The sequence below is a fragment of the Dermacentor silvarum genome, chromosome 8, assembly GCF_013339745.2.
Source record: "Dermacentor silvarum isolate Dsil-2018 chromosome 8, BIME_Dsil_1.4, whole genome shotgun sequence".
NCBI lineage: Eukaryota > Metazoa > Arthropoda > Arachnida > Ixodida > Ixodidae > Dermacentor > Dermacentor silvarum.
In genome coordinates this window covers 82,089,291-82,115,725 of record NC_051161.1, presented here as the reverse complement: position 1 = coordinate 82,115,725, position 26,435 = coordinate 82,089,291, and the positions used below count along the sequence as shown (strand labels likewise).

General features: G+C 45.2%; 1 protein-coding gene and 1 non-coding gene across 2 annotated transcripts in view; both read left to right on the top strand.

Moving 5' to 3' along the window:
• LOC119461488 (procathepsin L) overlaps positions 1 to 26,435 on the top strand; it is a 392,372-nt gene that overhangs the window by 171,244 nt on the left and 194,693 nt on the right. The window lies entirely within an intron of this gene.
• LOC119462967 (U2 spliceosomal RNA) lies at positions 25,532 to 25,714 on the top strand. Its single transcript, XR_005194317.1, has one exon. It is a non-coding gene; the product is annotated as a U2 spliceosomal RNA (small nuclear RNA).

Genomic DNA, 26,435 nt, shown 5'->3' with positions numbered 1-26,435 from the left:
CCACTCGACAAAATTGGTTATATTCTTGCTACACCTACGCTTCAAGTGACTTTTGAACCGGATGTCCTTAGACTCAAACACGACTTGTGCGCACGTTGATCGTCGCAAGTCGCGCCGCCGTATAAGTGAAACAACGGCACGCAATTAAAAATAACCAGGTCGAATTATTTGAACAAGTATTAACACTTGCCGAATGAAAAGTCATTCGAACTAACCAAAGTGTCAAAAATATGCAAGCAGATATGTTCCACATTATGTGGTCGTGTCCAGCGGAAGATCACACAAATCACGAAAAAAGTAATACCGAGCAGTGGGAGGCCGTGTTGCTCAGCTCCGACCCTGACCTGCAGGCCAATGTCAAAAAAAAATTAAAAATTTAATTATGGGGTTTTACGTGCCAAAACCAGTTCTGATTATGAGGCACGCCGTAGTGGAGGACTCCGCAAATTTAGACCACCTGGGGTTCTTTAACGTGCACCTAAATCTAAGTACAATGTCATCAAGAGAGCTGAAGAAGCCGCCCGGGCCCAGGAGCTCGTGGTCGCCTGAACACAAGGTCGCCCGTCGATACCTTGTTTTTCAATAAAGCCCTCACTCACTCACTCACTCACTCACTCACTCACTCACTCACTCACTCACTCACTCACTCACTCACTCACTCACTCACTCACTCACTCACTCACTCACTCACTCACTCACTCACTCACTCACTCACTCACTCACTCACTCACTCACTCACTCACTCCTCACTCACCACTCACTCACTCATCACTCACTCACTCACTCACTCACTCACTCACTCACTCACTCCTGATGCCGGCTGAACGACCGAGCAAAGCTACCAGCCAACCGCTGACATCGTGCGCCTGCTGTTCCATGCACATTGGCGTCCCACTGGATAATTATGAAGATATAGGCAATACTTTTAATTAAGTTCTCGACATAACACAAACACGGGTTCGTGGGCGCGCTAATACAGTTGCGCATTATTACACGTGAATGCGGCGGTATATCCAGACTGTGAGCGCGAGACTCCACGACTGCAGCGACTCCCGGTATCCTGGGGATGAAGTTCGCAAAGCCCAGGCTTTATTTACTTAGCTTCCAAGAAAAAGAAAAAAAAAAAGGAATTCTGGAAGGTCCCTTTCGCCAGTTTGGGAATTACGCTTCCTGTTACACTATCTCTTGGAGCGTCGGCACTCGGATACTGCAATAGGAAAGTAGTGATGCCGTATATAATTTTGTAAGCGAAACAAAGAGAATATTGTGTTAATTTTATCAATGTTTTTTTTCCTCACTATGAAAACGAAAATATCCCCTTCAAGTTTCCCATAATATAGCCCTAAAATTGATATTAACGATTAGTATTGATTTAACATCTCATTCCTAATTTACAAAATTTAGTTTACGTTTGGTCGATCACCTGTATAGGGTTGAGCCGCACCCATAAGCCCCAAACCAAGCCGCTTTCCTCTGAACCTGACCTAAACACAAACCCTTCGGGATCGCGCCCAGTTTTTCGGAGCAGCTCGGCGCACGATTCGAGGCATTTTGACCGTTTGGGCGCCGCTTGGCACAGCATGTCGGTCGCAAATGAAGCACTTTAGCGCAATTGGCTAAGCTGTACCATTCCTATAGTTGCCTATTTCCCGAACCGGTGCTCTCAATCTCGTTACAGCGGCGCCGGCGTCCTCGTAAACAGCACTCCGGCTAAATTATCCTCCAACTATTAGATCAACCGCTGCGCTTCCACAGCAAAAGGCCGCCCGAATGTCCCCCAATAACTATACAGAACAGCGAAAAACTCTCCCCCTATAGACGCGTGAGCGGTCATCTCAGCCGGCCAGCATTCGGGCGACCTCTAGACAGACAGCGCCAGTTGTTACGCAACTGCCACAGCTCTCTGCAAGGGCGTCGACCGCGCAAACGTCCGCGTACGAAGTTAACCTCGCTGACTGGCACTGAGATTCAGGGCCGCCAAAAAACGACACAAGCCGAGGAAACGTGTCCCCGGAAAAAAAGTATGACAACAACAACAAAAAAAAAAAAAAAAGAAGGCGGCAAACAACTATGCGTGACGTCATCAACTGCCAAACAGGAAAGCCGGATGGAGGGACGTCACTCCGGTTCCAGTTGCTTTCCTTACGGTTTCGCCCCCCCCCCCCCCCCCCTTATTTTCTAGAGGGCTTTCTTGGTGAAAACAGAGGCGATAACGGAGGCGTATTCACGCGATGGAAAGAGAGAGTGGTGCTCAAAAATAAAGAGCCATCGAGAGTGGTCGCGCTGTCGCCGGTGCAGTGGTGCACGCGGAGGACTGCGAGGCGGCCAGACGCGCTTATTTCTGGAAACCGCAACGCCGCCGCCGCGGCACCAAAACACGAAGCGTCCGAGACGGAGGCCAAGTGGCTTTGGCGTCCAAGAATGTGCGCGGTTCCCTCCCCTGTCGAGGGACTATACACTCAGTCACAGGGTATAAGTGGCTTAAAAATAAAGTCTGGGACCTCCTCTTCCTCCTTTTCCGCTAAGAACGAGCGTGAACAGAGAGGGAGAGGGAGAAGATGACCGCAGAAATGAGATAGCGGGTCATATGCATTGAGACAATAACAACAACTTGAAATTTAGTCGCAAGTATGCTCCTTTGTGCCGTATTTTAATTTTCTGCGTGCAAAAAAGGACAATTAGCATGTTAATCTGATTTTTCTTCTTCTCCTCAATTGACTAAATGTTTAAGCTCAATTTTCTTCCAAATTCTTTAACACATCGGTACCTACCTCTACTTATTTAATATATCTTTGATTCTGACTTTCAATCTTTCAATCAATCAATCTTTATTTATTTTCCAGTAAAAGAAACAGAAACTGGATGGTCATTTTGGGCTAAAAGCTACGATAGTAGCTTGACGGGGCCCAAAAGACCTTACATGGCAACATCAACTTGGCACATGATCAAAACACTGTAGTAGATATATATATATGTTTTAATATATATTATTTAATATATATTTTATTCTGACTTCATCTCGCACAAAAATTATTTTATTTTAACATTCTTTAGTAGCGTGACCTGCAGTGACCGGCACCACTGTGTGCGACCTGTGCTGTGTGTGACCTGTGCTATGTGTGACCTGTGCTGTGTGTGTTCTGCTTTATTTTTGAGATTTGTCATCTTTATCTTTCTCTCCTCCTTCCGTCCGTTTCTTCCTATCTTCCATTTTTATGTTTCTGTCTCCTCTTTCCTGAAGAGTGCATTGTGCCCCATCCGGTGGCAGTTGCCCCCTGCTCCTCGCTTTCCCTTTCCTGCCATGTGTATATGTGTTTTCAAAACAAAAATAATAATATTAATAATTCTGGCTTCTCCATTGAGTAATCTGTTCCTGCTTTTTTGTAGTTTCGGTTTGTTTCTCGCTTAAGCCCTCATCAGTTCTTTGGCTCCTCCTGTCCCTATTCCTGGCATATCCCCCGGCCTATCCTATACGCGCCACCACCACCACAATAGTAATAATAAGACTAATAATAATAATTAATAATAATAATTCACAGGGTCTCTTAAGTTATCCCTAACACGACTTGAAGGCGAAAGCCCAACTGCCGATGCATTAAAGACGGACACATGACGTACACATCCCCCTTAATTCGCTTAGTCTACTTCGCCTAGTCATCTCTCTTAATTCGCTTACTCATCCTCTTAATTCGCTTAGTCTTCTTAAATCGCTCAGTCATCAATTGCCTTTAACTTGCCTGAGTCATCCACTTAATTCGCTTAGTCATCCCCCTTAATTCGCTTAGTCATCCAGTTATTTCACTTTATCATCCATCTTGATTCGCTTTATCATCCATATCTATCATCTATCTCGCTTGCTTATGGGGTTATGAGTGCTTACGGGGTATGAGCCATTGATGATGATAGCTTTTGTACCTTTCGTGTCGTCGACGCTTTTAACGCTCAAGGACTTTGAAGGTCGACTGAACGACAAGACATATAAGACTTTAACCTTAATAGAAACGCTTGTCTTATATGGACGGTGGAATCTAGGATGGCATCTTGAGGCCACAGCAATAGCTTGCGCTCGATTCTGCAGTACGACGCAAAAGCTGCCTAGAAGTCAAAGCCGCGAGCAGGCGCTATGAATGCACGCCGCTCGTGGCATTTGAGCCGCTTGGACGGAAGGGACACGGAAGAACCACAGAAGCGAGATGAATGCTTGGACTGGAAAGTTCAGTGCCAGGCTCACACAAAGAAAGAAAGAAAGAAAGAAAGAAAGAAAGAAAGAAAGAAAGAAAGAAAGAAAGAAAGAAAGAAAGAAAGAAAGAAAGAAAGAAAGAAAGAAAGAAAGTGGAGATTATCCATGCGGTTGAGGGGCAACTCGTGGAGGGTAATTTGTTTACACTCGACTTCTAAAAAAAAAATAAAATCGTTTCTTTCTTCGGCCGCAATTCGCCTGACAGACAAGCTAGAGAGAGCTATCTAGAAGTAAGATAGCGCGTTTTAGAGAATTGTAGTCGTTGAGCAGTAATATTTATAGCCACGTTTAGGCGCCGTTTGCTACCACATTCTGCGAACGGGACACCATCCAGCTATAGTTGATGCTGCCTGGGTGAAAGGTAAAGAAGCCTATACGGCGATTGTATCAAATTCTCAAGGAAAGGTACAAGACGCTATCAGTATTTTTAGCAAGGAACCCATGGTGGCGGAACAAGTGGAAATTGCTCTAGCCATCAGGAGTAATAAGTGGGCCTTCATTTACAGTGATTCAAAAGCTACTATAAAAAGTTTTGATAAAGGCTACGTAGCTGGTGTTGCAGCTAAACTCTTTGAAAACATTAGGATTAGGAGAACAGAAATCCGATGGTTTCCCGCGCATATGGGGAAAGTGGACGAGACTCGGGTAAACCTCAACGAGGTTGCGCATGGCTTGGCACGAGGACTTGGTAACCGTGACAGTCATAACCGAGCCGTTCACCATCAGGCCGGGGAATATAGAGATCATTTAATAACTTACAATGATATTACCAAACACTACTATCTAGGACGCAGGCAATTCCCATTGCCACACTCAAAACTAAACAGGTTCAGGCAGTCTCGCTGCGCTTATTGCAAACGGGTACATACCCCACGCCGTACAACATTAATAAAATATATCCAGAGAGAGAGATTAGGAAGGAATGTAATGATTGTAATGGCATCACTGAAATCAAACATACGCTCGCGGGGTGCCCCGCAACTCTTCCCAGCCTCCTCGAAGAATGGGCGCGATGCGAAAAAAGAATACAAAGCCCATTGCTTCAAGACCAACTAAGGGCTGTCCAGAGGGCCCATGATGTCGCTGAAGGGCTGGGCCTGACAGTGCCAACGTGGGAGCGGCCCGCCTCGGCTTAAGTCGAGCCTCCGGACCTCTTTAAATAAAGTTTGCACACACCATCCTGCTTTAGGTCTGAAGTTCCGGCGGAAGACGAAACTGCAGCCGTTTACGGCGTTGGAACGACCTCAAACAAAAACAAGGAAACAAACAAGCAAACAAACAAACCAAAGCGCGCTGTACACGGCGCGCCAATGCCAAGAAAACAATATCTGTGGCGATTTAGAACCCATTTTAATTCTTCTCTAAATTTCATGCACGAGTACAGAAGGACCCGGATATATTGCACACGGCGGCCGCATTTCGATGGGGGCGAAATGCGAAAACATCCGTGTACTTAGATTTAGGTGCACGTTAAAGAACCCCAGGTGGTCCAAATTTCCGGAGTCCCCCACTACGGCGTGCCTCATAATCAGAACTGGTTTTGGCACGCAAAACCCCATAATTTAATTTTAAATTTTTTTATATTGCACACACATATAACGAATTATTGTGTATAACGAAAATCAGTAAAATACGCATTAAAATGTTTGTATAAAATTTTTATTTTATATATATGCAATTATATATAACTTTTTTCTGTGATCCCCATTCAGAATAAAGCAGCGCGATTCATCATGTCATCCTACTCCCGATTTCAAAGCGTTTCATCTTTGAAGCAAACACTCAACATGCCGCCACTCGCAATGCGCAGAAAGTTCGCCAGATTATGCTTTTTTTTTCACACTCTTTATCACAGCAACACATCATTTGCCCGGTCACACATATTACCGCTACCTCATACTTCACATCGCATCGATCATGCCTAAAAAGTTAACCCTATCTTCGCCCGGACGGAAAAGCACAAGAATTCGCCGTTAACCTCATCAATAAAAGAATGGAATGAGTTACCCTCCAGAATTGCCACGATAACACAGTCTTCTTCATTTCATACAGCAGTACTAACGTATTTACAATCCTAGCACTTTTAGTAACATTTTTCTCTCCCAGAGCACTTATTCGCTCTCGCTATTTTGTTCTTGCTCCGTTGAGTGTGAATTTTTGTAAGAATATTTAGCTTGTGAATATGTTTCACGACTTGCTGTACCTCAAAGTGCTGTATTTACCACCTGCAATGCTCCTTCATTTGTGAAAATTGTGTTCTGCTTTTTGTCCTAAGGGCGAAGCAATGAATGCGATAGCAACACAGCAATGCCATACGAAGTAAGGTGAGCGGCTTTGGTAGCAATATGAATTGTAGTAAACATGAGCTGATTAAGTAAGCAGGTGTGCTGCGGCGTAAGTAGACCGACATGAAGAGAGACTCGATGACCACGAGGAGGCGCGTGTGAAACGGTGGTGTTGATGAGAAGCGCTTCCCGTGGGCAGCGCGTGCGAAGGGACACACCTGTAGCGCTGCACTGCTGATCCGGGCAGCATTGCATGTGTAGCGTGCGTTGGAAAATGTGGCCCGACTATTACTAACCGAATGAACAAGCGTGGTGTGAGCGCGCACAAACAAACATGAATAGATCACACTGAATCACTGCAGACAACGACTGTCAAAACGCTGGCAGCAAGCGCATACGCCGCAGCGGGCGAACGTACGTGCGGTCTATCGCTTCAACGGAAACTGAGCGGCGAATGCACAGCCCATACAAAGGTCAGAGCCGTGTGGAGATAAGAGAGACGGTGCGGGCGAGCGACGAGCGCGGTTGTTGGCAGAGTAGAAGTGCGCCCCCCCCCCCCCCCCACCCCCGCTCCCTCCGGCGCTGGCTTCCCGCTTCCTTGCTTGCGCGTGGGAGATTGAGTGCGTTCGCTCTCCGTGATAGCGCGCGTCCCCGCACGCTTCCGCTCGGGCATACGGCGCGCGGCGAAGATTTTATCTATACGGAATCTCACGGCGACGGCGACGGCGACGACGGCACCGACGGCAGAAATCCGGTTGAAGTGTCCATATAATTGCTATCGCAATAAAATAAAAATAAATAAAAATATCGTCTGCGTACAGTGTGAATCGGAGGTCGGGAATCTTGAGAGTGAAAGCTAAAGGTCGCATAGCCAAATTGAAGAGGAGAGGGGAAAGTACTGCCCCTTGGGGTAAACCAGTGCTTCCTAAACGTATTTGACCTGATTGTTCGCTGCCTAATTGGAGCGTTGCAGTGCGCTTCGTGAGGAAGCTGCATATATAGCGGTAGATACGCTCTCCACAGTTTATACTGTTAAGTTCGCGTAGAATGGCCAAGTGGGACACATTATTGAAGGCTCCCTTGAGGTCGAGGCCGAGCAACACTTTTGTGTCACGTGCGTCGCTCGGTTCGATAATGTCTTTTTTCAGCCTTAGCATGACATCCTGGCAAGAAAGAGACTTGCGAAAGTCAGTCGATTCCGAGGGGAACAAGTGATTGTCTTCGATGTATTTGGAGAGGCGTAGGTGGATTACGTGCTACAAGATGTTACCTATGCATGAGGTGAAAGAGGTGGGACGGAAGTTATCAATGTGAATTGGCTTATTCGGCTTGGGAATGAAGATCACCTTGGCTGCTTTCCATCGTTGGGGTATCTCGCCCTCTTCGAGACAGTGCTTGTAATACTCGGTGAGTTTGCGTATGGATTGCTCATCGAGGTTGCGAAGCGTCTTATTCGTCACAGAGTCTGGACCTGGTGCCGTGGTGGTTCGCACTTGGTTGAGGGCATGTCGAACCTCCGCTTCTGTGATGGGGCTGCAAAGTTCCTCATTGGGTTCACCAGTGTAATCGGGCATAGGAATTTGCGTAGGTGGGGGCATGTGTTTGGAAGCCAAGTTACTGAACATTGTCGGCAGGTCCGCTGCATGTTCATGTAGCAGTTTATTGATCTGGTGGTTATTATGCGTCCTAGACGTGGTGGGGTCGAGCAGGTGCCGGAGCAATTGCCAGGTCTTTTTAGTGCTACGATGACCATGCGCTCCTTCGCAAACTTGAGTCCATTGCTGTGCCGCCAATTTGATAGCGTATTGTTCTATCTGAGAGTCCAATTTGGCGATTCTGATTCGGAGTTTTTGATTGTAACGGTCTTTTAGCCATTTCCTGAGTAAGGCTTGCTTCGCTTCCCACATGTGTAGTAGCTTCGAATCAATTGTTGCCAAGGGTGTATCTAACGGGAGAGTGGTGATATGGGCCTCTACATCTGCTTGTGAAGCGTTCACTCAATGCTCTATGTCGGTAAAGTCTTCTTCGTTGGTGTTGGAGCGAGATTTTCTGAATTCCGTCCAATTGGTAAGCCTTAGTGGTTTCGTGGCCAGCGGTCTGTGCTTGAAATTTACGCGGAGATCGGGGATGTAATTGTCGCTTCCTAAGTTGTTTTCGAGGTTTTGCCACGTCGCCTGAGTGATGCGGTGAGTTAGAGTGAGGTCGGGGGATTTATCCCTACTGACGCTATTTCCTATCCGGGTAGAAAGAGTAAAGTCATTGTGGATGGTGAAACCTTGATTCTGTATGTGCTGCCACAGAGTTCTTCCCTTAGGGGTATAGATGCAGAGTGGCCCCACATTTGAAGGGGGCATGGAAGTCGCCCATTATACGACTAGCGGCTGTTTATTGGCGTCAGCTTTGGCTTGAGCAAGCATGTGCTCAAAGCGGTGTTGTCGAGCATTGGGAGGGCTGTAAACGTTCAAAACGTATAGGGTGGGTTGTTTGAGGCTTTGAGGTAGAATTTCGATGAAATCGTGGGGGAGGTCAGTACTGCTGAATTTCTCCCATTTAACAGAAAGGTGCCGTCTTACGAGTATGGCAGTGTTGCTGAAAAATCCGCCGATATATCCTTTAAGAAAAGACGCCCTGCACGCGCGGCTGCAGCGGCGTTTTCTCTGAACAGCTCCGCTCGAGGGAACGCGCGATGCGCAGCCCAAGGACGCCGGCCGATGAACCACCGCGACGGCGCAGTCTGAGCGGGCGCGCGCGTGGCTCAATTTAATGGCGGCAATCTTGGAAGGCGACAGTCAACGTCGCGTCGCCTCGAGCGCTCGCGGAGCAGATCCTAATCACCAAGAAGACTGCAGGGCGTCGTCGTCGTCGCTGCCGTGGCTTCAATGGGACACGGTTATATACCTTGTTGCGTCTATTTCATTGGAGCACCGGGACACGCGGTCTCGCCGTTTCAGTCGCGTCGCGGCTGTGTAAACGTGCGCCAAATTCGACATTAACATTTCGCGAGGGAAAAAAAAAAAGATGGTTACGTGCTCGACATTTGTATTACGCGGGAAGAAGTTCGTTGCGTCACGAAACATGGCGAGACGCAAATGCGAGCGAGTGGACGACACGAGCGCTGAATAACAACTAGGTGTAATTTATTGCGCGCGGCGAACTAATAAAAAGAAAAAAAGACACAGTTCTTAGCGATGTTTCAGCACAGTCATAGCGTAGACGCAGCGACACAACCGTGCCGCCTTAAAGGACCTTCTTGCATCCTTTACCTATGTGTACGTATCCATGATGACCTTGTGATTTGTCTGCGAGATAACGTTGTGACGCAACTGGACATCTGCACAAATCTGGGCGCTGATTTCGATTACAACCATTGTTCTGCATTGGATTACTAAGTCGGGAAATACGCCGTAGCCACTGTTGCTGTAAAATTAATAGACGAAAAACGAAGAAGTTCGACGGAAAAAACGATGCGCAGTTTCGTTAGCATAAATACAGATAATGTCATCTCCATACTCTGTCTTTCTAGACGCAGATTTCCTGACAAGGGTACGCCGCTAATTATGTCCACGTAGCCTTACACAAGTTGGCTCATTGATGAGCCCGAGGCGGTCAAACTTAATCCGGAGTCTTCCACTACGGCGTGTCTCATAATCAGATCTTAGTCGTGGCACTTAAAACCCCGAGAATTAATTTAATTAACCCTCGCCGATGTGCATTTTCCGACAGGCAAACCCGGGCACTCAGTATATGTTTCCTCATCTTAACGGTCTACCGGATCTTAGCCTAAGAAATGAACCGGTGCTCCTCTGGCTCAATAGCGACTGCCACTTCGGCCGTTGATGCCAGGAAATCACCAACGGACGACGTTCTTTTTTTTTTAAGGCTTTTGAATGGCACTACCGAGAGCGCCTTCTCCGAGTGCCAGCAACAATAAAGCGCTGCGCTTCATAGATGCCTTAGACGCTAGCATAGCGGCATTGAGTGGCCGAAATTATAATTATGCGCAAGGTGTTCGTACGTTTGAAACACGCACCGCGCGACTAATCACTTTTTCGTGTATCCCGGGCTTTCTTTCAGGCTTGGAAAGACTTTTGCGCAGCACGTATTGAGCAACAGAAAGCTGGATCGGGAATTTTTCAGGATTGTCTACAATTTTCTCACTGACACTTCTGCTCTGAATATAATGTTTGAAAAGTTGATTAATTAGTATCTAATTATGTAACTAGGCGACGTACAAAACCATAGTCTGACTGGCTCCAAGCGACCGCAAATAATATTACTTTGATTCTGTCCAGCTAGGTGGCGATTGCACATTCTTTTTTTTTTTTTTCATTTTGGCACAAATGACGTGGGACACATGGTGAAATAGAAGGCCACAGCCAGTGAGCAACCAAAGCGCGCTTGCTTGCTGTAAATAATGCTCCTCCTTAAAAATTCCAGCAGTAAATATCTCCTAATAACGGTCGACGGTAATGCCATTAGCGGTGAATAAATGCGGCAACACATCGCATTGCCACCGCTGAAACGCGCCATGTCCGAGGCGTTTACTACAGTCTGGCTCCTCTCTCACCCTTTCCCTCTGGACACGGCGCGCCCTCTACCGGTGCCGCCGCGAAGTCCGTGCGTGCCACGTGTCTGATTTATATATCGGCAAGATTGTCTGAATAGGTTTGATTCCGCTTCAATTTCGCTTAGCACTAAAAAAAATATTGAGAATTTTATTTGCACATATCCCAGTGGCTCGAGATGGCGTGAAAGAGGTTCGTTGAAGAATGGCACATACCAGACTTGTATACATTGCGGAAAAAACAACGACAGATCAGAATCACAATGACTTCATTCAAAAATGCAATTCATTACAGGGACCAATTACTGCCATAAGAAAGTAATTAATGTAATGATTACCTGCACGTTGCTTTCCTCCCAGCCTTTATTAAAATTGAACAAAAAGATCAATTAGAACGAGCTGGCCTGTTTCTTCAGTGCATCCTCTTCAGCCATTCACAGGTTGTTTGTCTTTATTAACAATTGCTACGTCATTCTATACCCGTACTTCGAACGAACGAGAGGACGGACTTTCTTCGTTCTTCAAGAGCTTATATAGAAGATCACAAACATATCACAAACCCTCGCTTTATAGAAACCGCTGCGTCTGACAGGGGATACTGTGTCATATACTATCACTGTTCGTTGACTTGAGAACCGCGGAGCGCTATTCGACTTTCAGTGCCGACTATTGAGAACGCTATCTCGAAAAAAAAAAAAATTACCAGCCCTTCCCTTGTCAAAAAAATGTTGGTAAGCGAAGCTTGTGTGTGTATCTGACCTTCCTGGGAATTTTCTTTCTTTCTCTCTCTTTCTTTCTCTCTCTCTTTCTCTCTTTCTTTTTGTCCCAGGTATGTGCCATTGAGCTTGGACCCTTTCTTCATACCACCAGGATCGGCCCCCTTTTCAGCGTGACACCACCTGCGCGCGGACACTTGTGAGCCTATATAAAGCTTCGCTTAGAAAGCCGAATCTGTGCAATAAAAATGAATCAAAGGCACAGAACTTTGGCACGCAGGCGACTGCTCGACAATCCCACGCCTTAAACCCTCACTGATACTCCGAAACCTTCTAACAAGGAAGCAGGCCACCTTGCTACTACTTATATTTTTAAATGTCATTCCTTATTCCTCTAGCTTTACGTTCAATTCACAGCTGCGTCAGCGCCAATCTCGCAAACACCTCCGCCACGACCTGCATACAGCGGTGCAGCCATCCTGGCGACAATCTGCACGCCAATCTTTACACGCAAAATCAGTGAATGGAATGGAGCCCCGTTCATTCATTCGGTTACTGGCGCCTTTCGCAACTACAAGCCATCGTTCGAGCAGGGTCCTGGATCGTGGGTGCCCCAACGCTCACAAAATAGAAAAGAAAGAAAGACCCATCGAAAGGAAAGACTGCGAAACACGGGAAGATAGCGCTGTAGGATGTGTCGCAAACGATTCCCCGGTCTCGGCCGTGGCATCGCCGTCTTTCCGCAATCAGAACCGCAAGTATGGCGGCGACGCGGCAACCTTGGGTCTCATTAGCTGATCCTGACTCCGCGGCGATAGGTCGAGTGAGAGAGAAAAGCATATCTCGAGAAACGCAATACTGCCTTCAATATGGTATAACGAATGTTTGTAGCGCATACCCAACCGGTACAAACCGCTTCTTGAAGAAGAAGAGAGGGCGAGGGATGCGGGCGTTGTTCCAATTTCGCCGTTCCTCTGCGCTTCCGGCCGCCGTCCCCGAGCGATGCCCGAGTTCGAGACTTGTCACGTGGCCGGTATGGGTAATGGGAACCCTGCGTAACGCATAACTGCATGCCGACCCAACACGAACTGATGACGAAAATCCACTCGTATCAGTTCGGTGCATAACGAAGGTCGTTTCCAGACCAGGGTGTCGAATCGAACCGAGCCACAATGATCCCATTGGCTCACTCGACTATCGCATGGTCGGCTATACTGTACACTGTGCGCGGAGTCGGAGCGCACCGTCACTGACGCTGGGTCACCCTGGAGGATACTGCTTGCGCTGAGGGCATCTGATGTGTTCAACAATAGTGTAGCGAACTGCATGGTTGCGATGTCCAATACGCGTGTTGCAGCCTGCACTGTCCCTTTGCTTCGTGCATATTTTCCACAGCAACACGCACTGACGGCGACAACTTAATTTAGTACGAAGGAGAGCGGATTGTATGGCGTTGTTTGCCTATTATTCACGAGCTTGCGTTAGTGTAGGCTCTCTGTATGGCGTTTAGATGGCATTACCTTTTGTTTGTGCAACAGTTCGCCCGAGCGCTTCTGGAGAAAACCAGAATGGAACTTGTATCGTGATGGAATGCCATAAAAAGTTGTATTCGTCCGAGACTTCCACGCATGCCGACTAAAAATGTGATGGCTATAAACTGAGCTCGAAAACAAGTTATCTATCTTGTTCCGTCTTGTTCTCGTGCTCCGTCTTTAGCACGTGCACAGAACTAGCCCAGGCGTGTGTCTAACTAAACATGTCACACGGTATTTATACCGAGTTCTGATAACTGCCCGCGCTTCATACTTATCTGCGTTTTATTCATTGAAGCTGTCAGTGCGACCAATATATATACAAGCGCTCTGAAACGTTATATGCATGTTTTCGCGGTGTCCCGAAAGAACTACATTATTCACGAAGTTTATATTTCGTCTAAATGGGGTAAGAGGCACATCGGGAGCTATATGAAAATCGATGTCCCCAATTTAAATCTGTTTAGAGGCGTTATACACGAAACGGCTTACAAAGTTATCCCCGCGGGCCCGGAAGACCCAAGAATGGCAGCAATTCTATATTCAGAGAAAATAGGAGCCATGTTATGGATAAACATTACAAAAAATTGAAAGTTGGAAAACTGGAGGCTACAGTATATTACTTATACAAGCGTGTCAGCGCGTTATAATCGTGTTTTATTAACCGCGTGGGAGGTTTGCCCCAGGTCCTGAAAGAAGTCGACGTGCCACAAAAAATCTAATTTGAAGTGAATAGGGGGCATCCAACGGGTGATGTGTAGGCAAAGTTTCAAGAGCGTAAGTTAATTATAGGTTTTTGAAAAAAAATCTCTTAAGCAAGTGGTTGAAAGAGTTAAACGGCCGTTAAACGCTGTTTCCCAGTCTCCAGGGAGAACTTTATACGTGACACAATAACAATCATTGGAAAAGGAGAACGTGTATAGGGGTGATGTGGGAAGGACTATTAACGCGTTCCTGCCTTAATTATGAGCTTTGTGAACAATTAATGAACACTCTTTTTCTACCCCTTTATTTATGCGTTGTACGAGGTTCGTATAGTAGGTTTCCCCGGTGTCCTTGGTGAACTAAGCTAGGTACCTTATTCATATTTGGTGAAAATAAGGGACATGGTTATAGGTGATGCGTAGGCGAAGTTCATATAATGTGGGTTAATTTCGGCATTTGCACTGCAATGCGTATAGAAGCGCTCTGGGGAATTATGAATGTGTTTTTGAGAACTGCACAGTATTTAGCCCACTTTCCCGTGAAAAATATAACAGCCACTGAGATTAAATCTTGTAAACATTTGGGGAACGTTATGGTCTGTGGGCATTAGAAATTAAACATGTGTGGATGAGTAATGGCGTTAATGAAAAGTTCATTCAGCAAGTGCTGGAAAGCGTTATACAGCCGTCATCCGCTATGTTTACCAGTGTACCGAAATTATGGAACATTATGGAACTGGAGCGAGTCCAGAGACAAGCTGTGAGATTTATATACGGAAAATATGCCAGGACAGATTCCCCGTCCTCATTAATGTTACAAAACGGAATACAGACGCTACAAACACGCAGAAAAATTAATCGCCTTGTACTACTACACAATACTCTTTCTGGAAAAAAATAATATGGCGTTACCCGCTTCTGTATGTCGGCCTACTACGAGAAGAACACGACACAGTCACGAATATTTGCTCGCGCCAATTTTCACTAGAACAAACGCTTACAAGTACGTTTTTTTTTTTCCTCGAACGGTGAGCGAGTGGAATTCACTTCCCATTGGTGTATTTGAGTCAGATGATTTCAGGGCTGCATTGGAAAAGCATTTTTGTGAATTTTAGTAAAGTCGTAGTGTGATCCTCGCTTCTTTTTATGCATAATGTTCATTTTATGCAACGTTATTTATACCTGTCTGTATTTTCTTTTTGCTTGCTGTGATGCAACATTATTTAAGCTGTCAGCATTTGTTTTTGCTTTCTGTAACGCCCCTCCTGCTTGGGCCAAAGTATTGGCCTGCACTATTACTAAATAAAATAAAAAAATACATGCACGTCCCACTGAGTGTACACCCGTGAGCAAAGGGGATTGCGCGATAACGCCGATTTTCTTCTCTCCCTGTGACTGTAACTTGACATTGAGGATAGCAGTTCAAACTTGGTAATGTCTGCTTAGTAACGTTTGCTGTTATTTGGCATTGCAAACTTTCCAGTGTACTCGTCAATATCAGTTTATTCACGTTAAGTGCGAGCAAGTTCAGTTTCTTTCGGCAACCCTGTGGTCCGTACACTTTTGCTCACGGGTGTACGTTTATAGAAAATTGGAACAAGGAGGGGTGGGGAGGCGTGTTAAGTGTAATCTGTGACGAAGCCTTAACGTTTCCGGCTTAATTATGAGCTCTGCAAATAATAACTGAGTCCTCGCTCTTTTCCTATTTTAAAGCGTTGCATGAGGCGGCCGCGGTTTCCCCGGTGAACTAAACGAGTTACCTTGCATAAATATTTCGTACATATAGGCATCAGGTTACGGATCACGTGTCGGCAAAGTTCAGAGTGTGCGGGTTAATTACGCCCTTCGTTACTTATGCAAGCGCTCCAGTACGTTATAAGTGCGTGGAATTTCGCTAGATGTACTGCAATAAAGACAGTAGCCAACGATATCAAATTTGGTGAAAATTGACGAACATTATAGCTGATGCGCACGCGATGTCAAACCTTTGTAGGTCAAATACGGCCTTTGCTAAAAGATCATCAAGTTCGAAAGCGTATAATGCAGGCAACGTTTTAAAGTGTGCGGTTGAATTATACGGGAAACTGATATTGTTATAATGTCACTGCCTTAAAGAAATAGCTTCGCTGGAAATTGAGTTGCGATCATGCAAAGTCGCACAAGTTTGCTGTCAGTTAAACTTGTTTAGTCGATATCAAGTAGTTTATATGATTTTTTTTTATTTTAGGAAGTTTAGTGTGTTCTTCACATTTTTAATGGCTACGCACTTAGTTAAAATATTAGACATTTGTTGAGTACTTTCACTAGGTTACAGAATTGGCTCCTCTAAAATATCTCAGCTACAAATTTATGAATTCAAGAAGCATTTGCAAAGTTGTGTTAGTTGCGACTGCGCAGTTTTGCCAAATGATATTACGAGTTCTCTTAGAATTAGGTGCACACTCCAAGGTGCACACTTACAAGAACGAACACGTAATACCTGGTCAGTTAAGCGTTGGACGAGGTATAATATTTTTCTGACAGAAAAACGTGGACAACGTCACAACGAGTGCGAGCAACTACAGCGGAGTACTGACACAACATTTTTTTTTTTTTTTTGTCCTGCTTCTGTGTTCTGCTTATCTTTTTTAGACAGCGGCCGATGCCGCCATCAGAGTATGGTTCCACAATTTCTTGAACCCGCAAGAAATCACTAATTATATCTTCTTTTAGAGTGACCTGCTCACAACTCACAATAAGTGGAGCGTGGCTTCTTGGTGTAGGACTAGTTTACGAGGGCACCTCCACACGTCACGAAAATCGCATTGGGCAAAGGCATTTGGTAGCCTAACAGGGCGCCACGAAAACCTCTGAATCCACAAATCCGACATGCCTACATACAACAGTGCATGTCACCTTGTTCTTTGCGATTTTTTTTTTTTTTAAGTTTAATGTCCGTGCAAAAGGAGCCGGTTCGCAGTAGCTCTAGCTGAAGCGAGCTTGTCTCTCCAAATGTACCGCGCCTTATTGCGGAAATCGGAGACACGCGCTTTTTTTTTTTTCTTTCGAGCCCGTTTGAACCCTAACCAATCGGTTCACAAAGCTCTGAACCAGTTCGAACTGTTATAGTTTTTGCTGCGGAGCTGAAGAACATAAGTAAATTGAACCCAAAGAGCGCGAACCAGAACCCCAACCGAACCCGAGGATGTTTGGTTCGACACCCTGGTTCCTGACAACGCACTGCCGTGCCTCATGTCGTCCCATGCCTGCAATATTTTTTTACCCTGTAATCCTGTTGCGCTGAGTTTGATGCCTCAAGATGCTGATTTAAGCGCGGGAAGCTTAACGCAAAGCCCATAGCTACGGTTTGTTGATACGCTGGAGTGAAGTTTCAGCTGTGTATAGTTCAATGAACCAATCATTATTAATTTACTAATTACTATACTAGCTATATAGACTCACATAACATCTGATTAGTTTATATATATATATATATATATATATATATATATATATATATATATATATATATATAAATCGAAGCACGTAGGAAAAACATATAACAGCACTTTACTGACTGAAGCCAACACTGGCGCACAATCGTCGTTCCGTATTTAGCGAGTCCTTAAAAGCGTGCTGATAATGATTGTGAATAGTACGGGTAAGATCTAAAGAGGTTCTTCATGCCACTGAGCAATATTCTTATGGGGTATTTGACTGGTGGCTGCTTTTACTGAAAGGCTGAGTCCCCTAGGTGGCACGCGAGCCGCTAAGTATATAAAGTCCTTATATAAGAAAAGTACCGCCATCTACTCTTTCCTCCGCCACCTCCTCTCCTAAAGCGCTTGCTTTTTTCTTTACTTTTTGCTTGCGAAAGCCAAGTCGACGGTGGCGCACCTAGAAAGTCCACGTTGAAGCTTTCAGGCCGGGCGCGCGCCGCCGCCGCCGCGGCGACTGCGGCTGCGCAGAGGACTTTCAACATGGCTCTGAGGCGGAAAAAAAGAAAATATAAAGAAGTGAAAAGCGCCCGCTATCATCGTCCAATCGGAGATACGGGAGAGAGAGAAGCGGCGTTTATCAAAGGATGGCGGTACTTTTCTTATATAGGGACTTTATAACTAAGAGTAGATACGTGTAGTTAGTTTCGGATGCGCTTTTCCACCACTTTCCTAAGCTTCAAAAAGGCGGCAGAGGCACTATAAGTGTTCGCCGCATATAAGTGGTCGCAGCATTCATTAGGAACTATGTTGATGTTTATTACTTAACCTTGTCGTATAAATTTTCATGTATATTATATTATATTTTTCACACACTCGTAGACTTTGTAAAAAATACGCCTGCCCGCAAACACAAAGGATACCACATGTGCAAAGAATGCAATGGATCGCAGTTCGTTCAACTCAGAGGTTAGTGGAGGTCACAGTGCAGTGGTCCTAGGGCCAGGTGAGGGTGTATTGACCGTCTTTGTGGTCAAACACTCTCCCGGCAGCAATCGACACCTCGCATGCTCTGCGTTAACATGTTTTCATAATGCCACTGTATGTACGCGCAGCTTTGTACCTCTTTATAGCATCACTGTATATGCCCGTCGGTTTTGTTGACTTTGACATGAGTCAATGTACGTGTCGACATTCATGACGCCACTAAATCTACGGGCTACGTACGTTTTACAGGTCAGTGTTTACGTCTTTGTTGTACTCACTTTTTTTTTTTAATGCCACTCTGTATACGCGCAAGTTTCTATTCATGTTTTAAGCGAAGCTTTATAGGCTCACAAGTTTCGGCGGTGGTGGTGGTGTTACGATGAAAAAGTGGGCCGATCCTGGTGATTGTGCAGAAAGGGTCCAAACTCAATTGGCACGTACCAAGGACAAAAAAGAAAGAGAGAGAAAGGAAAGAGAGAACGAAAGAAAGTGAAAGAAAGTAAGAGATAGGGAGAAAGAAAGGCAGAAAGAAAGATATAGCGAAAGAGAGAGAGAGAGAAAGAAAGAAAATAACCAACCCTCCCCCGTCGAGAAAATGGGGGTGAGCGAAGTTTGTCGCGTGTGTACTTGACCTACTTATTTCCCTTCCCTTTCCTGCTGCTTTTCGTTCCCTTTCCTTCTACTTTTGTTTCCCTTTCGTGCAACTTTTCCTTCCGTTGCTTTGTACGTTTCCTTCCCTCAATGTATACATTTAATAAACGTGTATGTTTTATCACCGTGACATGTTGTGAACTTCACGTTATCCTCGCGAAGGTCAGATACAGACACGACAAGCCTCGCTTACCCCCATTTTCTCGACAGGGAAGGGCTGCTGCTTTTTGTTGTGTTCTTTTTTATTTTTATTTTTTCTATATTTTTTTCACTCTTACGGAGAAAATGTATAAATTGAGCTCTATGTGTTTGCAATCGCACTCTTGATGAAGGCCGGACCGCGGCCGAAACGTCAGTAAAGTCCTGAGATATTGTCTTCCTACAAGCTTTTATTTTTTGCGCTATTTCTGTGTGAGCTCCTGTGATTCCTTGCTTCATATATATATATAATATCATGCAGCAAGATTTAAAGATATGCAAATGCCACATAGCTGGACAGAACCGAGGTAATGCTGTTTGCCGTCGCTTGGAGATACTCCGAGTATTTTTTTGTATTCCGCTTATTAGATAATTAGTCGTAATTAATTAATCAACTTCTCAAATACACCCGTGTAGAATAATTAGACGAAAATTGTCAATGAGAAAATTGTAGAGGAACATTAGAAACTAGTGCCTCGAGTGTCCAGTCGCGCGGCAATTTTGCGTGTATTCGCGGGCTTCTTTCACGCTCGGAAAAATACTTTTATGTAGCACGTATTGAGCACCAGAAAGCTGCATGTATCGGTAGTTTCTAATGTTGCTCTACAGTTTTCTCATTGACTTCTTTTTTCTTTTTTCCGGAGACGTGCATATGCATACAAACCGGCAAACAAACGGCGTTGATGGCTAAAACAAGGCCCGAAGCTGTTATACGCGCGCCATTCCCCTCGCTAAAGCGTGCGCCATTAAAGTGAAATGGCAGAGAAAACGGCCCGCACGTTTTTCGTCCTAGTTCGGCTCTTCCGCGGCCTTTAAGCTGAACGACAAAAAAAATATATAAAGTAACAACGCATAATTCTGAGAACAGCGCAACGCGCGGTCCTCAGGGTCGGAATACGTGAGCGCGCTGTCGATGGAGCGCAACTATTAAAATTTCGAGGCGCGCTAAACAGTGGGCACAGCTCAGCCTACCGAGCCACTCGACCGCCTCAGCTTCCGGCGACCATCGGAGTCACACATTCGCATTTCGAGTCACGTGCGCCCCACTTTTTCGTGCCTCACGCGTCGGATCGTCCGCACCGGTGGGTGGTAATTCCTTATACTGGCCCATTTTCGCGGTTGCGCGCCGCGTGCGCAATTGAACAGAGGAACAGGGGCGACAGATCTGCGCGAAAACGAAATAGGAAACGCTCGAAACGACACGCCCTCCAAGGTCGCAAGCTAAATACAGATAATCGTGTATAGCCGGTGGGCAGTATATAGATATACAAGTCGCAGTCATCATCCGCCTCGCGACCTGACTTTATATGAGGTTACGACAGCTTTTAAACAAGGGTGGGGGAGGTCCGGTTCCCCTGGGTGTTGAACTTGACGGAAATTGTGCCGACCGTAGGCCGGAGAGGTGCGTTTGTCGGCACGCGATGGCAAAAGGGTGCCTCGATGCCAGCGCCGCCGTAGTGAGACGTGGTATTGAGGCACCCTTTAGGCAGCGCTGTTCGACTCGACGGACCAGCTCGAGCTGTTCGACCGAGCAAGAAGGGGGACTGAGGGGACCGCCCATTGCAGAGCGGAGAGAGAACGGAGAACGCGAAGTTCTCCATAAATTTTATTCTCTCTCTCTTTTTCTCTGCACCTGATCACAGGTGACAAAGCAACTGATCAGTCATAGGCTAGCTGCGAATATTAAGTGACCATCAGCTACGTCGCATAAACCACGCGGCTTCTCATTTTTGCAGCTCAGAACAGGACACAACGACTAGCGAAAGCACCGAAACAAAACAAACTCAGTCACAGAGCATATGGAGCAAATTCATCGTTCACCTGCCGAAATTTTCACCTTGCTACTATGTAGCGTGTCACAATTTTTAGATAATCACGCCAACTCAATTAATTAATTAATTAATTAATGATGGCAGAAGTGAAACAGATGCTTCTCGCCTTTAGTGCAGTTTCCACGAGTGTTTCAAATGTTGTTTTTTGGAACTTCGATGGATACACCTTTCCGAGTTGTCATTCTCTCCGATATGTTGAATGAACTTGTGTCTTTTCACCTTGTACAGAATGCCGTCCATGCCATGTAACAGATGTCCTAGCCTCTGAAAAGCTGTTCGATCACAGATTTTAGCCCAGGCAGCCCTCCAAACCATTTCTGGTAACCATAATGAACTTCAAACGGGACATTCTCCTGCAACATCCATTCGTACCGACGTGCCAGCAGCGCTTCGACTCGATACTGTTACAGCACATGCTTACAATGGACATGTTAAACGCAGGAATACTTATGTGAGGCAACCTCTGGACCAATTTGAGTGAAATATGTTGCATTTAAGAGAGAAAGTGAAGTTATAGTGATTATACGAAGCAACACTTTGACTTAGGCCCTGAATTTTCAACGAGATTTCCAAAAATTGTTAAGTTAAAAAAAGAAATTGTGCAGATCAAACGCACTTTTGGAATCGACGTTCCGCGACGCATTTTGCAGGCAGCTCGCTATGCATCATTGTTTGGGATTCTGCAAAGCGTTGCCAGGTTGACCAATGTGTCTGCGTAAATCCTGTATTTCTGTGCGACGCGAGTACAGTGAACTAGAATTAACGCCAGAGTGCGTGTGCGTGGCGACAGCAGCAAGAGGACGACGACGATGGCAACGAGGATCGCGAGATTTCTACGAGATTTGAAGGCAACGGATTTGACGACGACGATGGCAACGAGATCGCGTGATTTCTACGAGTGAACGAGCGGCATGAAGGTGCCAGATGGGTAAGAAATGCAGAAATTAAGTGCTCACGGACGGAAACATGTGGTATCAGTTGGAGGACACAAACGGGTGACTTGACGGCGAACCTGAAGCCCGTGTCCTTTTATAGCCATCCGGAAGACTGCCGTGGTGCATTACACTGCCTTGGCCGAGCCGTGATGACAATGGCATCGTGGAATACGGTGCAGCGTTGTCATACTGGGACACTATGTACACCAGGAAAGAGCCGGCCTCGATGTTTGATTTAGCGGCCTGGTAACACGAGAAGGGCCATGAAAGTCCTTCTCGTGGAACGAGGACGCGGCGCGTTGCTGTCCGGCGTTCGGAAGTCAACGCTCGTGGGCAACTTGCTTCCCGATCGTTGTTTGAAAGGAAGCAACCACCACCTGGTGTTCTGCCATGACACGCATGGCATTCATGTCAAGATATTTATGTCATGTCGTCCATGTCAGGCCACGCATGCATGTCATTCCTGTCCTGACATCATCATCATCAGCACCAGCATATTTATGTTCATGCAGGACGAAGGCATGCCCTTGCGCTAGCTGCATCCAAGTTATGCCTGCAAATTTCCTAATTTCATCACCCCACCTAATTTTCTGCCGCCCTCGACTGCGCTTCCCTTCTCTTGGTACCCATTCTGTGACTTTCTAATGGCCCACTGGTTATGTACCCTACGCATTAATTGGCCGGCCGAGCTCTATATTTTTTTCTTAATGTCAACTAGAATATAATGTCAACTCGTTTGCTCTCTGATCCACACCGCTCTTTTCTTGTCTCTTAACGTTACGCTTAACATTTTTCGATCCATCGCTCCTTATCGGATCCATGCGCGGTCCTTAACTTGTTCTCGAGCTTCTTTGTTAACTTCCAAGTCCCTGCCCTATATGTCATCACCGGTATAATGCAATGATATTACACTTTTCTTTTCAACGACAGTGGTAAGCTTCCAGTCAGGGTTTGGCAATGACTGCCGTATATGCACTAAAACTCACTTCTATTCTTCTGTAAGTTTCTCTCACATGATCAGGGTCCCCTGTGAGTAATTGACCTAGATAAGCTTACTCCTGTACAGACTCTAGAGAAATCCTGAATTCTTGTTCCCTTGCCAGGCTATTGAGCATTAACTTTGTATTCTGCATATTAATCTTCAACCCCACTCTCACACTTTCTCGGTTAAGGTCCTCAATCAGATATTTCCCAAGATATTCACGCATGCCTTCTGTATTCCTTGATTACGCAATGCCTCATAAGACTGCTGGATGATCTGAATGAGATACATTGTAAAATATCCCTTCCTGAAGCCAGCCTGTTCTCTTGGTTGAGGGAAGTCAAGTGTTGCCCTGATTCTATAGGAAATTGTTTTAGTGAATATTTTATACAATACTGAAAGCAAGCTAATGGACCTATAACTCTTTAGCGTCTAACTTCATATGGATTTGTTGGCTATGATGACTGTTATGAATGTTGGAATTCTTCCAGCTCTCTGGTACACTTGAAGTCGTGAGTCATTGCGTATAAAGGGCCGCAAGCTTTTCAAGCACGACATGTTCTCCATCTTTGATTAAATCTAATGTTATTCCATCTTCTGCCGCTTTTCCCCGGGACATGTCTTGCAAGGCCATTCTAACTTCATCGCTAGATATATAAGGAGCCTCTGTATCCTCTTCATCACAACTTCCAATGAAGATAGCGTGGCTGTTTTGGGTACTGTGCAGGTCAGTATAGAATTATTTTGCTGATTTTACTATATCATGAAAAATTCTAACATTACCCTGCTTATCTCTCAGTGCATACATCTTCCCTTGCCATATGCCAGGTTTTCTTCTCGCTGATTTTATGCTGCGGCCGTTTTTTTACTGCTTCCTCAATCATCCCCACGTTATAACCTCGAATATCCCTTACTTTCTTCTTGTTGATCAATTTTGACTGTTCAGCGAATTCTATCTGATCTCTTGAGTTGGAAACTTTCATGCTTGGTCGTTTCTTTATTGTGTCATTTGTTACTTGGGAGAGCTTACCTACTGGTTGCCTTGATACCTTACCTCCTACTTCAGTCGGTGCTTGTGTAATCAGCCTAGTTACGGTTTAATTCGTTACCTCTACGTTATCTTCATCTTCGTGTTCGAAAGCTTCGTATTTGTTTGCGAGCACCAGCCTGAATTAGTCTGCTTTTACTCGTATCGCGTTTAGGATGGCCTGTTTCTTCTTGACTAATTTTACTATTTCTCTCTTCAAATTGAGAGATATCCTAGACCTCACTAACCTATGGTCACTCTTTACCATAACGTTTTTCATTCCTGAATTACAGGGTTGTAAGCTTGATAGTTTCGCTAGTTTCGTTCACAGAATATTTGCGATTTTCTACAATTATTATTTAAATGTTTGCCGACCTAATTCAAGACTTGGCTTTCAACAGTCACTAGATTATCACTTTTTCTTTTAAATTCAACAAATCTCATCAAATTTGGTGCAGTAGTTGCCGAGAAAAACGGTTTTTCCTTTCCCATATATTTAGATACGAGCCCCCGAGCTAAAGCTTCCTCTTAAGTTCCCGCACAGTTCACCGTGACGTCAGTGATTTTGAAGGTCTCTGCTAGAACATACTTAAATGTTCGGCCAAGATGAACTACACTGTATTCTAAAAGAGCCAAAGCTGAACTTAGCAAGTTTCAAGAACATTTACACAGCCACAGCGGCCCAAATTAAAAAAAAAAGTAATAAAAAATGTCAGTGTCATTCCATTCTGCGAATGTGGATCACCAGCGAAGATGTGTATGTGGTGATTGACTATACTGATTTAATATATGGTGATAAATATATTCATTGAATGAAGACACATAAACGTGCCTTCATGATTTTCTACCGTCTTTTATTTTATTTTGTTACCATAGTGACCATCGCTTTATGGTCACTATGGTAGACGGCCATGGCTTGAACGACTATGCTGGAAAGATTTTTAGCAAACGTCAAGTCTATACAGGACCGATGTCGCGTAGTTGGTACATTGACGTCCGTGTAGCATTGAATGCCGAACCAGACATTGAATACCAACACAGGCCACACCAAATTGGCTCCCCACAAACTCCCTCGCAAACCTGACCATTGCTCCGGTGAAACGTTCTAAGTTTGCGGGATCGGGGCCACATGAACGATGCACTTTTTTATTTATTTTTTTTTTCCGTTTCGCGGTCCTGGCGGGCAGCACACGCTTGGCGTCCGCGACCCGCTCATCGTCGGTGGTTTCCTTCCGCCGCCGCCGCACCCATTCCCTTTTCTGTTCACGCCGTCGTTCTTGATAGGCACGCTGTTCTTCTTCAGACCGTACACCACGCGGCCTACCCATTTCACAGTCAGAGCATAACTGAGGAAAGGAGCCTACGTAGAGCATGACGTCAGGAGACGGAATACACTCAGATTGGTAGGCACTAGTTTGAATACGCGGGATGGCGTATACACGTGTACGGTGCGAACGTAGACATGGCTGAAGCGGGTCAAAGAGTAGTATCTGTTCTTATCAGCTTAATATCTGATACGGGTTGTATTTGTATCCAAGATGTTAAACTTATTTTTGCAAGTTGGCGGAGTGATTGAAGCCTGCTTCACCTACGCCGCGGGTCGGCTCGGTATTGCACTATCTTCGGGATTTTTGGTCTGCGGACATCGATCCGCTGGAAACTAGTCATATACAGCTTCGCAGTAAAATAAAATTAAAAAAAAACCCCACAGATGTGTTGAAAATTGTGACGTCACACTCACGTACCGCCACTGAAATTTCAAAGCGAAATTCACGAAAATGCATCGTTGACCTTCATTTTCTTTAATACTAACCAAACAATTACGCGAAAATTGACTAAAATAGACTTTCAATACAATATTTTATCAGTATAAACTGATTTACTGTTCGTCTTTAGAGTCCATTTAAGAGCACTAGCTTGGCCATGCGCTCGTAATAAACCGGTATATACATCGGTTTCACTGGTGTCGACGCACTCAAGTGTCATTAAAGCTGTTCCATCTGGGGCAAACCTAGGCTTGCAACACTCTTCCCGTATGGGAAGTCTTATCACTTACCCTCTTCCAGTGCATGTCCATGTGAAACGTACGCTAAAATGATCTCGTAAGACCAGCCCTGAACTGGACTGAATGAATGTTAGTGCAGTTAAAGTATAATCTAACAGTCATTACCTACAGAGAAAAGTTTAGATTTAGGCATTTCTCATACTTCAACATCTTTATGAACAAAATTTTGTAAACGTAACTGATTTTTTTTTTCAAATTAGAACGTATTGTTGATAATTCAGTAACAAAAACCTCGCGATCCTGTGCTGCAATAGCGTGACGTGATCGTGACCGGCTGAAATCGTGTGTATGTGCCCTCCTG